Below are 14,388 nucleotides of genomic sequence, written 5' to 3' on the forward strand. Positions count from 1 at the left end.
GTGTATCAAGAAGGCTGTATAAATTTCCTGTAGGTATTTTTCATATTGGGCAGGTTACCTCAAGTCATCTTATGAGTGCCATTGCTTTGTAACATAGGAGGCTGCCAGTCAGGAGGTTTTCTGGTCAGATATCAGTGTGAGAATCAGCCTTGCTGTTAGAGAAGGAAGGCTTTTATATGGGGGTAATTCTGGAAAGAAAAGAATTACAGTCTCATGCTGATTAAACAATTTCACTTAATGAAAGCACTGAGCACAATTCTATGACATGGAAGCTCAGAGTCAGGCTCCATGCATGGGAGTAGGAGGTGGGGAGTAAGTCTGTAATCATTGTATTATTTATTTATTTTATTAACAGTAGATTTTAGCTGGTCATTGGTAGCACACATCTTTAATCTCAGCATTCTGGAAGCGGAGACATGCAGCTCCCTGAGTTTAAGACCAGCCTTGTGCAGACAAAGAGGGAGAGGAGAAGAGGGAGGGGAAGGGGAAGAGGGAGCAAGAGGGGGAAGGGAGTGGAGGAGGGGTAGGGAGACATCCAGAATAGCCATGGCTACCCAGAGAAAAGATGTCTACAAACAAATGAACAAACAAACAGAAAGACAAATCAAAACCAACAACAAAAAGTTTTTTCATACAATATATCTGATGACAGCCTCCCTCAGTTTCTCTATAATCCTTGACCACTTCCTCATCTATCCAAATTCACCTCCTATCTTTCTGTCTCATTATAGTACAAACACACATCCATAGTTATTAATAATAAGAAATTTTATATATATATATATATATATATGTGTGTGTGTGTGTGTGTGTGTGTGTGTGTGTACATATACAAATTAGAATAGGAAAAAATAAAACCAGAAGAAGAACCAAAAAAAAAAAAGCACAAGAAACACATATAGAACCTGAAACAGTCACATTAGCATGTACAGGAAACCCATAAAATGAACTCAGAAACAATGATATATAAGTAAAATATCTGTAAGGTTAAAATACAAAAATCCCAGACAAAGCTCATGAGTAAAAACAACAACAGACAAAACCACAAACAGAACAATAGCAACAACAACAACAACAACAAAAACAGAAAACAAAAAATAAAACAAAAACAAAAACCTTTAAAAAATACTGATAAAATATGCTTTATGTTTGCCATCTCTTGCTAAGTATGGGGTTTACACTTTTTTCTTTCTTTTTAAATTGGATATGTTCTTTATATACATTTCAAATGTTATTACCTTTCCTCATTTTCCCTCCAAAGATCCCCTATCCCTTTCTCCCTCTCCCTGCTCACGAACCCACCCATTCCTGTTCCCCTGTCCTGGAATTCCCCTTTACGGGGGCATCAAGCTTCACCAGACCAAGGGCCTCTTCTCTCATTGATGTCCCACAAGGCCATCCTCTGCTACATATGTGGCTGAGTCCCTCCATTAGTACTCTTTGGTTGGTGGTTTAGTTCCTGGGGAGCTTTGGGGGTATTGGTTGGTTCATATTGTTCCTTCTGTGGAGCTGCAAACCCCTTCAGCTCATTGAGTTCTTTCTCTAGCTCCTCCATTTGGAACCCTGTCCTCAGTCCATTGGTTGGCTGTGAGCATCCATTTCTGTATTCTGCGTTGGCAGAGCCTCAGGAGACAGTTATATCAGGCTCCTGTCAGTAAGCACTTGTTGGCATCCACAATAGTGTCTGGGTTTGGTAACTGTATATGGGATTACCTTTAAGTGTGGTACCCAGGGAGACTCCATTGGAAAAAAACCCAAATTTTTCAGTTGCAAGTGATGATCAATGGAGCTCACTTTTAGGTAGGCTTCATGTCACTTTCCTTCTCAGTGCTGGGAGCCCATCTGGGTCATATATGTACAGGCATGTCCTGGGCAGACTGCATGATTTTGTACTTTATTTCTTAAAGGTAACAGAGGTTAAATCACATCACTAATTCTACTTGAACATCTTATCACTGAAGAAAGTGATACTGTCTGTAGTTTTATTACTGTCACTCAAAAAATGGCAGCCTCCATCAGAGAAGATGTTAAAATGGAAGCACATACTGTAAAGATCATTACAATCCTGAGAAACATTGCAGGATAAATGGGAGCTTTTCAGTGAAGAAACAAATCAGTATATCATTTTAAAAGAATATTTATCAAAATTTGGAAGTAGAAATCATGTAACACAACACGTTGTGACTTAATTTCAGATATCATAGAAGCTAGACAATTGGGGGATTCTAGGAGACGCACTACAATGAGTTTCAGATACCAAACTGAGAATTAAAAAATTAATTTCAAACAAAGGATCCATTGGATTATTAATGACATAGTGTAATGTGATCAAATTCCTTGTTTTGTAGTTATTGGTTGCTCGTAGGTAAGAAAAAATGTTCCAGGAATGTTTTGTTTTATTTTGTTTTGCTGTTTTGTTTTGATGTATTTTGTTTAGTCCAGTGACACAGAGTGATTTCTTGTAAAATTATATAAGCAAGCATGTAAAGACTTTTTGTTGGTTATGTACTCTGAGTTTGTATAATCATACTTTAAGGATTGAATTTTTTAGTTTGTGGCTAAGTTTCTATGAACATTTATGTTCAATATTTTTATGTGTAAACCTTACATTTTAATTTTTTAGAATACATTGTTGGGTAATAAAGTACTTTCTAGGTTAGATTTATGGAAAACTAGTATTTTTCCAAATATGAACAGTATCCTTTATTTCCTATAAGACTTCAATTAATAACCACTTTTAAAAAATGTTTGCCAGCATTATGTTTTGTGGTGACTTAAATTTTTACTATGTAAACAGGTATGGATTATATTGTGGTATTAATTACATTTCTTCTGGTCTCACATGTTAGGGTCTCTTCACATGTTTCTTTGATGTCTGCTGTATGTGTTTATGATATTTGTGCTCTTCATAGTTGTATTTGAATATCCATCTCTGAGAGCTAGTTATACTCTGTACTAGTCCATCACAACACAAATGTTTTACAAACATATTGTCCCTGTTTTTAGCTAGTGTTTTGCACACTTCTATATTTATAAGAAATATGATTTATAAAATATTCTTTTAGAAATCGCATTGTTCATTGTTTAATGCTGAGTTAAGGTTATTTGGGGGTTGGGCTTTTTTTTCTTCTTCTTAGTCTCACATCATGAACTGTTTAACTTTTTAGAAAAGCTTTTATACTTTTTACATTTTTACAATTAAATCTTGTCTACATTTTGAGCTGACTTTTATAAAAGGTATGATATGAAGTTAAGGACTTTTGTTGGTTTTTGGTATCCGTTTGCTTGAGTTAGCATTATTTGTTATAGGGCTTCTCTTTTCTCTTCTACGGATTTTCTCATTTGTGGTGTACCCTTTCTAGACTCAGTCCAGTTCCACTGGCATATGTGCTCAGTCTTGTGCAAATACCATACTGTCTTGATTGCTGTGTAGTTAGGCTTAATTTTGTTTTGTTGCAAGGCCATGATTTATATTATAAATGAGTTTCTATATAAATTTAAAAATAAAATTATATTTACTTTGTAAAATACTAGGATTTTTAGACACTAAATTGCACATCCCCACACATATATATTTTATGGGGAAAATTAGTTAATTTCGTTCCTAAGGAGTGGCTATAAAGAAAAGTCTGACCATTATATACTTACAAGTTTTCTGACCTTGTTCAATTCAGTTTTCTGCTGTTGTTTGTAGGTTTAGTGAGAAATGGCCCATGCAATTGACGATAAGAAAACGCTTTTGTAATCTATGTTCATTTAATATTTTTTCTTTTCAGTATAGTCTTTAATTTTTATAGTATATTGAATAGTATGTTTCAAATTTAAGAGGAGAATTTTTAAATGTTAACTATGGTTTTTTTCTTTTTTTTTTAACACTGAAAAATAAAATCTGATTTGGAGAGGCTTCTGTTAAAAATCACAAAAAAGGGGGACTCTGTTAAATTTTCTTCCATGTCAACTGATATGCTAATGAATCTACGTTCCCTCATCCTCCCCATAGGCTCATTGCCTTGGTGAATGTTTCAACACTGAACCAGTCTGTATAACTGACCTTGAAACAAATCTCACTAGGTCATAATGTAGGATTTTCTACATTACTTAACTGGATTTGCTGATTCTGTACTGTGAAGTTTGTGATTAATTTGGTGGAAGCTACTTGTAGTTTTCATCTTTGTCTTCTTTTTGTCTGATTATAATATTTGTTCCATGAAATTTACCAGCAGTATTATTTCTATCCATTAATATAAGAGGTTTGTGAAATTGATGTTAATTTTTCAAATGCCTAGACAAATTCTGTAGGAATATCATTTACTACTGAAAATTTCTAAAAGCTCAATTTTAAATATAAATTCAATTTTAAATACCAAGCTGTTCAGGTTCCCTATTTCATCTTGGCTGAATTTCTACACACTGTTCTTTTTAGGAACTTGGTCTATTTATTCTAAATTGTTGCATTTATTATTATAAAGCATCTCTTCATATCTAGTTATTGTTTCTTCAATAGCTGAATAATCTGTAGTATACACTCTGTTCCTTCTTCACACTGAGACTTCATCCCTTCTGTCTGAGTGTCTCATCAACCTTGCTAGAGGCTTGACAATTTTATTGGTCTTTCTGAAGAAACAGCATTTTGTTTCATTACATTTTTCATTGTTTTAAATATCATTGACTTTTTCTTTTTACCACAGTTTCCTCTTTCTGCTCACCCAGAGCCTGGTTAGCTCTACTTACTCTAGTGTATTGATGTAGGGACTGGAATTTTTGTTTTGAGGCCTCTCTTGTGTATAGCTTAGCACTTCAAAGCTGTTTTCCACTATCCTGTTCAGGGTGTATATGACACAGTTTAGCATATTTCCATTTTTAATTTTTTAAAATTTGCATTTAGTAAATATTGAGCGCTTCTTGTTTGACCACATGTTGTTTAGCTGATTCCTGTTTAGTTTCCCATTGTTTTATGGAAGGTTTCTTCACAAATAAAGAACATAGTACAGTGGTGGCAGCATCTTCTTCTCCTTCCCCTCATTTTATAAGGCAGGTGCATCCTCTGCCTACCTCTAGACACTCACTGTGGTTTTGAAGCACACTTGATTGTCCGGCAAGAACTAGATGATCAGTGGTCTCTTTATGCACATTGACAGCATGTTGAGGAAGGAAGGGTGAGGCTTTTATGTTCAGTTGAGACAGATGATTTAGCACACAGTTCTGGGGGAGTCTATCATCTGCTTCCTTTTGTCTTGGAGCTAGGCTGGAAGATTTCCTGCCAAATTCCAGATCAATTTTCCTGTACCCTGACAATGATGCGTATGTGCTGGCTAGGGATGAGGTAGAGAGAGAGCTTTTGTCTTGGGTTTTAATAGACAGTGGGACAGCTGTTGCTAAACCCAAGAACTTCTGGTTTTAGGCTACATGTTAGTGAGTCTCATGGCTTCTGGACAGTGGCTTTTCTTGAAACATTTTTTCACTGGCAATGTATATATAGATATACATTGTATATACATATGTACTAGTAAAACACAGAGATTGGCAAAGGTTTTACTGGCTAAGGGTTTCCCAAGTCTTGAGGTTCTTAGGCAGTCACTATTCTTTCCCCAACTTCCATAGGAAGTTTAGAAATTCCTGGTTGTGTTTGTTTGTTAGTGTTTCTCCCAGTGCTTCTAAATTAAATGAAATGGAGATGTGCTCCATTTTGGTGTAACTGAGAGTCTCTGTAATTAATCCTGAACATGTTTACACTTGATTAAAAGGGAATCCTTTCTATAATTTCCATATAGAATTACAGATAGCAGGAAATGCGCATATTGGAATAAGGGATTAGAAACAGAACAAAATACTACTCTTGGACATAAAAAGAAAAGCAAGAGAGTTTTAAAAAGACAAAACCTGGCAGAGAACGTTAACCTCTCTGGTCCTATTTGCTTACTCTCTACAGATTCCAAAGAAAGACTAATTTCAAGACTGGCATTCACTCAGCTCCTGGGGGATAAAATGTGAGATCTTACAATGCCTTTCTCAATGTGAATGTTTGCATCAAACTTAGGGATTTCACATGCTAGAAAAGCAGTCTGCCATTGATTGTTACTACACTGTAAATTTGTTTTATGCCTCATGCTTGGGCCATCACATTGTACCTGTTTGAACAGATAAGAGTATCTTGGCTGTGTGATTTATTGCTAATGTCACTTTGAGCTGAGAAGGGTGGTGCTGGAATCTGACTGGTTGAGGTGGCATGGTTCTGCAGACCTGTATGTGTTTCCCTGATAAAAACACTGGATTCTAAAGCTGAGGTAAGCATTATAGGTGGTTGGTTATAGGTGCTGTCCTATGTTGCTTCAGAAATTTTTACATGTACTCCCGGTCCCTTCCTGGGAGACATACCTGAAACTTGGTACCTGCTTCCATGAACTCTGTCCTACAATACCTTTGGTGTTTTAAGTCTGTACCATTTCACTGTTATCAAGTAGGAGCAGAATGAGTTGTCCTGATTTCACCAAGTCTTTGGATCAGCCACTGCTCCAGAGTCAAACTGGCTTTCAAAACATTTGTCACAGAGGAAAAAGGCAATAGATATACAACTTTTTTGGAAGTGTTGAGGAAAGCAATTCGATCTTTGTCCTCGAAGTTCTTGCTTTTCCTTATGGAAATAGAAACCACGTCTTCTAAGAGGAACAAAGATAGAGGAAGAAACCAAGACTTTAAAGATTGACAGGGCAAGGCCAAAGTAGCTGAGGGAGGACTTGCAGAAAGAACTCTTGGCAGCAAGAATGCCCAGCTGAAAGTAGACATTTCTGTCCATGTGATAGGTCCCCAACCACCCTAGTAGAAGACTAAGACAGTGCCTAGACTTTAGACATATTCAAGGCCAGAGTACTTTTCAGAAGTGAGTGAAAGACAAGTATAGTACAAAAGAAGACTTTAATGGAACCCTATTGAGCTTTCTCCTAACTTACTGTCTACTTAATCACCATGACTGACATTAGTTTAATCTCTTGACATTGTATGGTAGCATATCTGTCCTTTCTATAAACACAGAAACTGTGGCAATGGATGATATTTATGACAGGTTTGGCGCTATATTACAGGAAATCTACAGTGTACGGATTCCACACATACTAACCAAATTATTTCTGTGCATTTTCTTATCTCTTACTTAGAGTGAAGTTGCAGAGCTATGCGTTCTTTCAAAATAGTTGTGAATTGATTTTGTAAATATACATAAGTAGTTTGAGTCTTTCTAGCTAAATAGAGTGTATTTAATCTAGTAGATATAGTAGTATGCCTCTATTTTAGAATAAACTAAGAGCTTAGAAGGTATACTTTCATGAATATACAAACACAGTATATAGACAAACGTACACCTAAGTCACTCAAGGATCAATAAAGCTTTGTTGACTTAACAAGAATATGTATCAGGAGGCAGAAAGCTAGACCATGGAGAGTTTACTACTTTAGGTTTTTTTTTTTAATCAAATTAACAATTTAAATATTTTTTCATTTGACAGTATTATATCTGTTCACAAAAATTTCTTGGAACAATCTTTATTTTCCTATTTTGTCTGTTGAGTGATGTGTGTGTGGCTCTAGCAAAACTGCTTTAAAAAATTGTTGAAGCGTGCACACCAGTGCATTGGGTTCTAGGTTGGGAATAAAGTCTGAGGATAGAACCTGGGTACTTTTCATTCCTTTGGTTTAATGTGTTGCTTGTTTATATGTGCTATTTTAAAGCCAAAATACTCCATTTCCTCTAGTCAGCTTTTAATAATTTTCTTACAATTGAGACCTACCCCCACAGAAGAGGAACTATGTTTTCCTCTGAATGAAAATAAAAATTAAGTTCTAAGATGCTGAAATAAAAAAAAAATTCAAGACAAAGCTGCAAAACCAATTAAAGATCTTTTCTTCTTAGGAAAATTATCCTAGCCACTGTAAATGAATAAGTTTTACATTTGCATTTTATGTGTTTGCTTCCCTCTGCCACCTGATGCATTATCTCAGTAAATGTGCTTCTCTTTGTTCCTCTGTCTCTATTTTCATTTCAGGAAACAGCAGCCCTTTTAGCTCAATCTATATAGTCATTGTGTGGGTAAGCCTAAGTAAATCATGGTTAGTGTAACAAATCTATATTATTGTGGTTATTAATAAAGCTTCAAATGAATGAATCTAGCCATCACATTATGAGTATACACACAACATTGAGAATTGTTATTTTCCATTTATATTTTCACCCTGGTAATCAAATGAAGACATTTTTAATAATCTGTTTTGTAGAGCTGGCTGATTGATTATTGCAAATATAATTTCCCATTCTACTTGTGATCCATTTTCATATTACTCAGAGCATTTGAATGCTGGGCAAGTGCAGAATAGTCATGGTACAGATATTTTTTTTACAAAGGAAGAAGACAGTCTCCCCACTTTTATCACACTCCCTAGAGGTCATATTTGGGTCCTTATGTCATCTACATCATGTGACAAATGCCACCATGCTTTTCCACATTGTTTTCTTTTTGGCTATCTTTATTAATAAGAAGATGAACTCAGAGGATTGTCTTCAGCTTTTATGGCTATGACTACAAAATATCACAAATGTACTGGCTTAGACCAAGCAAGTTTCACAATCCTGGAGACTTGAAATCTGTGCTTCAGCTGCCCTGAGTTGCTTGCTTTTGAGGAGAGAGAGAGAAGAGCCTTTTCAGGCTTTGCTCCTCTGCTTACGACAGCCCTTTGCTTGATGATTTTGACCCTCCCTCTACACATGTCTGTTCATATTTTCTCCTTTTTAAGGATATTGGTCACATTAGATTAAGCCTACATTAATGACCTTCTTTTCACTTGACTCCATCTATAAAGGTCCCTTTTCCAAAGAAAGATGCACCCTAAGGGCCTGGACTTAGGACTTCCACACTGTAATTACTATATTATATTTTTCCTGCCATGGGGGCAAGGCACAGCATAATGCACAATGGTTGTTTATCCTACTTTGTCTTGTCTCTTTATAACTAAATTTTAGCTCCTCCATGACAGAATTGCCCAAAGGATTTCGATATAGCATCTACAATCAATGTAATTCAAATACTTATGAAGTATTAATGTAGCACTAGAGACAAACTAGTTTTTTAAATCAAGTGATTCAAATAAAAAAAAACAGGTCTATAGATCTATGACTTCAGAAACAAAAAGAATCATTATAAATAGGTACAGTGGCAATACAGATATAAGAACACATAATACATTTTGAGCATACTAGGGTATCCAGCAAAACACCACAGAGAGAGTTGAGAGCATGTTGAGTCCATTGAGGTGAGAGCACAATGGTGAGACTGGCTTTGGCATGACCTAAAGAACATTTCCCCACCGACCTCATAGTTCATGCATCTTATCTTAGAGACATTCTGTTAGCTTGGCTGCTAGCAGCCTCGAAATATGCTGCTCCTTCGAAAACCTCAGATGAGCTCCTCATATGTAAGAAGGTGTTTGCTGGAAGCTGTGGAGATGCACAGGTGGCCAGATACTCCTTTGATGAAGAGAGAAATTTGTGCATGGACTTGGCTTTGTCTGAGTTCCATGACACTTTCATGGAGCCTCCTAGCCAAGGTCCTGAACTAACTCTTAGAATTATACAAATGGAACCTTATTTTTCTCTTAAAAATGCCAGTTCTCTTCTCTTGTTTCATGTGGTTATTAGTTAAGCTGTTAGAAAAAAGCACTTATTTATTGGGTCAGCTGGCATTGATGTGGCTTGCAGATGCTATTGTATTTGAGTACCACTGTCAGTTTTGCTGAAGGGATAATTTACTCTCATATAGTGAAATTATAATCTTTTTATATATACTTAAATTTCTGTGACATAATTTGCTTAATTTAGACAAGATGTTTTAGAGCACAGGGGTGCTTAGCAGTTTGGCTGTATGACGCAATAGTCTTCCTTTGTCAAACATAGTTGGTTTCATTTCTGACTCAATGTGAAAAGACATGGTTGTAAAGAAAGTTTCCACATTGTCACACTGCTCATAAATATTTGAACTTGATTTTAATTAGCACCCAAATGAACAACTCATGAGAGGACTTGATTTTAAACCATTAATAGCCACTGAGTTTTAAACCAGTCATAGGAATAGACAGAAACAGCATTATCATGAATCATAAGAAATCTCTGCAAAATGCATTCATGTTGTCACTGAACTGGTTAAGGTCAGTGAGGCAGCAGTAAATTGTTGTGACATTTTCCCAGCCCCACTATTACCTGTCAAATTGGAAAAAAAAATCAAGGCATCAGACAAGCTTGAGTATTGATGTGCTCACTCTTGTTGTTAATTGAAGTAAACGGATAAGCTTCTCTATCGGCAACAACAAACACATCTGTTCAGTGTTGTTGTTTTGTTTTTAATCTCCTTAACCTTGTACTTCTTATCACTTCCTGGGATGTGAAAAATGATCTGTTCTTTATTCACAAACCATGATGTCTCTTGTGTTTGTTCTACACTTTAAAAATATGCTGACAAAGTGAAATGTGGAATATTGTGTGCACTTATTTCATGTTTGGCTCACAATGGATTGAGTTATATAAAGTAGGACATGGACAAATTACAAAAAGCAGAACAAGCAGAGTCACTAATAGTCTTATATAACTGCAAACACTCTGCATCTGCTTTAATCCATCATCCTCTTGCCTCTCACAAAAAAGAGAAGTAGCTTTTCTCTCTCTCTTTCTCTTCACCAATCTCACCTTCTCTTTCTGATTTTTAAGTAAAAATAAGTTTTCCAAATTATAAACTGAAAAAAGTACTTTTAATGAGAATGTGACTCAGAATGAAAACAGGAAATCTCTGCTTTCATTTGAGTGAGTCTATTAACTCCTAAAGTGCACTGCAGACAGTGAGAGAGCAGAGTAATTCCGAATCATTTGCTTGAGAATGGTGTTTATTATAATAGTTCATTGGCATGAAAACAAAGAATTTATCCTCAATGTTATGTTACATACTAGAATTTTCTTCTGCATTTGTAATTTAAAGACTAACAGCAGTGTAGGAAAAAATAAGTGAAACAAAAGAGCAGCAACTTATTTAATTATGTTCATCTGAGAATTCTGGATTCATCAAGAATATGTTTGTGAGAGAGAGGAGATGAAATATATCAAAAATCCGTGCTTGTTATTTCTTATGGTAGTCACATTAATGGAGAGGTTTTCTCATACCTATACTTAGAACTTATATTGAAGGGTAGGAGAGCAATAATTCTGAAATGTCTCCATGTTTGTAAAATATTTGTCCCAAAGATTACAAAGCCTCAGAAAGTTCAAATGCAATTAAGATCCACTAATACAATGCTTTTCAGAGTAAAATAAAACATTTCAGACACTCACAAGAGAGGATGAAGAAGATGAAAGTGGAGAGCTTCATGGTCAAAATTAAAGTCCTGTTGACACTTGAGCATAAGTGCAATCACTACTGATGACAAGGGCAGAAACAACAAACTCAACCTTGTCTATCCTCACCCTTTTTCCCCTTTGTGCACTCTGTATTGGCATATTTCCCCCTTCCAGAAGGATCTCCTTAGCTTCCCAAGGCTGTGCCTGTAACTCCAGATTGTGGCCTTTGTAAATAACGTACATAAAGAAGGGCTGTTAAACTCTTGTTGAGTTATTTTTGTTTTGCACTTTGCACCTTCAGTGAATACGGGAACTACTCCCACACCATTTCCTGACGAACCAAATCTTGCTGTGAAGGCTGAAAACGTTAGTCAGTTGCACCCTATTTTTAGGACTTGTAATGAAGAGAAAATGTAGTGTTATAACACCCATCCAAATGCTGGCACCCCAGTAGACAACTGCAGAGTTTTAAGAGCTAATGTAGACAATTTATACAGAAAGGACTAAATTATGACCGATTCTGCAAATAAACAGACAGCAGATCACTGGGAGTTGTGATGGAAATTAGTTGTGGTTTGGAAACGCCAAACTTGATGGTACTAAGAATCACAGATGGCCAAAAATAGCAGCTGCAGATACTTCAGAACTGGACTTGGAAAGATGCTGACATTAGTGTTAAACAGGAGAGTAGAAATAAGGCCAGAAATCTCTGCTATAGCTTTAAAAATTACATTTCTAAATGCAAAGGACTTTCCAAGTAATAATAATGCCTAACTTTCACTGAGTGGCTACTGTAAACCCAGCACCTGGGTATACAGTATATATACGAGAAACCTGAAGAAGCCGGTAATAGTACTAATCTTTTTTTTTTTTTTAATGATTAAGTTCAGTACAGAGTGACTAACAGGGTCAATGAATTATATTTCCTGAAGAACAAACATGGAGAGCAAGATTACATAGCCTGACTGTATTCTGATATTACCATGGAGACGGCTCTTAAAGCTTTCTGTCTTACTCTTCCGACCTTCATATTCCTCCCTATCTACAGAAAAGTGGGTACAGATGTGAAGCAGGGTATGGGAACTTGTCCTAGCTACAGAAAACCAAAGGTTATTGGGATTGCTCAAATGTTGGCCTATGGAGATTGAGAAGCCTGCATGCTTCAAATGATATTTATCTTTTGACTCTAAGCCTGTCATGTTTCAATCGTTAGCTTTATAAACTTAGCCCCCAGATATTCTCAGAATTCTAGATCTGATAAAATATTTTTCCTTCAGTATTTCTCAGCATATATTTGCTTAGAATCTAAGCTCCAGTTTCTGGTTTGCTATACTCCATGGACCATTCTAAGTCCTTGTGAGGCATTCTCATAATGTGCTCATGTGATCAGATATTTACTTCTGACATGTCTACTGTTTTTTCCACTGAAATTTTTCCAGTGTTATGGAGTTTTCAGATATGTATTTCTGACAGGTTATGTCTACTGTTTCTTCCATTGAAATTTTCCACTGCTAGGAGAGTGGCTTTGGAATTATTCAGACATCTGAGAAACATTAAGAAAAATCTGAGTTGGGAACATATTTTGTTTGGATAGATTGGATTATTTTTAGGCGGCTTGTCACGGCTTCTTCTTTGTTACTGCTGGTTGTCTAAGTAACTTGCAGTGATAACCTGCCTCACCCTGTACCCTGAATCATTTGGATTTATGATTCAAATCTGGAGGCTGAATCTCTACATGATCATGAGTGTTATAAGCATAAGGTGACTACAGAGGTGAGCATCCATAGGCTAAAGCAACTGATTCATATTTCAGGGGTTGTGATGCTTGAGGAACTTACAAACAAGTTTCAGTCATAACTTGTTATTGGTTACTTGTAGATAGGTATATTGAAAACTAAAGTGTTTAATTTTTTATTCATTTCTTTATAAAACTTTTTCACTGAATTGTATGAACTCAAGCCTTAGAAAACAGATATGCTCGGCTTAAAAGACATTGACACATTTGTCCACCAGAAAAATCAGTGAGCTCTGCAATACCAAGCATCAATACTTAGTGAAAACTCACACTGGCATGTCTGGCATATTTTATTCTTTCAGGGCAGTGAAGAAAAGGAATAAACAAGCTGAGGGATGCATTAAGGTGTTCATTAGCAGATGCTTCCTCTGATGTTGAGCAGAGGATCTAAAGCTGTGGCTCTAGGCCCAGAACACTGAATATAGCTGGAGAAACTGGTCAAAATATAAGTTCGCAAGCTACAAGGCACAGAAACTAAAACTCCAGTTATCCCAGAAATCGGGATTTTCAGAATGTTTCCCTGTACAGGATGAGGATAAGTGCTATCCAACAAAAAAGTGGTCTAATGCCTCTTTATCCCAAGGGACTAGATGGGAACGACACTGGTGAGTGTTGCTCTTCAGAAGTGTTCTGTGAGCTCTGCCGCACATGTTGAGTTGGTTCTGGAGTCCTGTGAGCACTGCCAAGCACACTGAGCTTGTTCTGGAGTCATGTAGGCACTCTGTCAAATGTGTTCAGCTGGCTCTCCTTTCTTTCTTGATATTCATTTCAAAGGCTACAGTTAATTTGCATATATCTATTGTAATCAGTAATAAAACCCATTCCCCAGGACAATTTAAACTAATAGGAAAATATTATGTTATGATTAGGGAAAAATCACTATAATATATATATATATATAATTCCCCCCAGCTAGTCATTGAAATTAATGATTTTATTGTCTTTTCTTAATACATTTGAAAAATAAAGCAACAACAGAAATCTCCTGTAACACAAGAGTGTGTGTGCTTTGCCCCACCCAGTTCTCAAAGGCCAATCCATTTTCTTCATTGTTGGTTTCATATAGAGGAGGCCTTTGATGTTTGTAGGGATATGGTTAAAGATGATTATATGTTACTTTTGTAACTCTACATTACAAACTACTTATAAAATTAGTAAACAACAAATTGTTGTAGGCTAATTATGCCTAGCTTTTCTTTTTTTTTTTTTTTTTTTTTTTTTTTTTTTT

The sequence above is a fragment of the Mastomys coucha genome, unplaced genomic scaffold (assembly GCF_008632895.1).
Source record: "Mastomys coucha isolate ucsf_1 unplaced genomic scaffold, UCSF_Mcou_1 pScaffold14, whole genome shotgun sequence".
In the NCBI taxonomy this organism is placed as follows: Eukaryota; Metazoa; Chordata; class Mammalia; order Rodentia; family Muridae; genus Mastomys; species Mastomys coucha.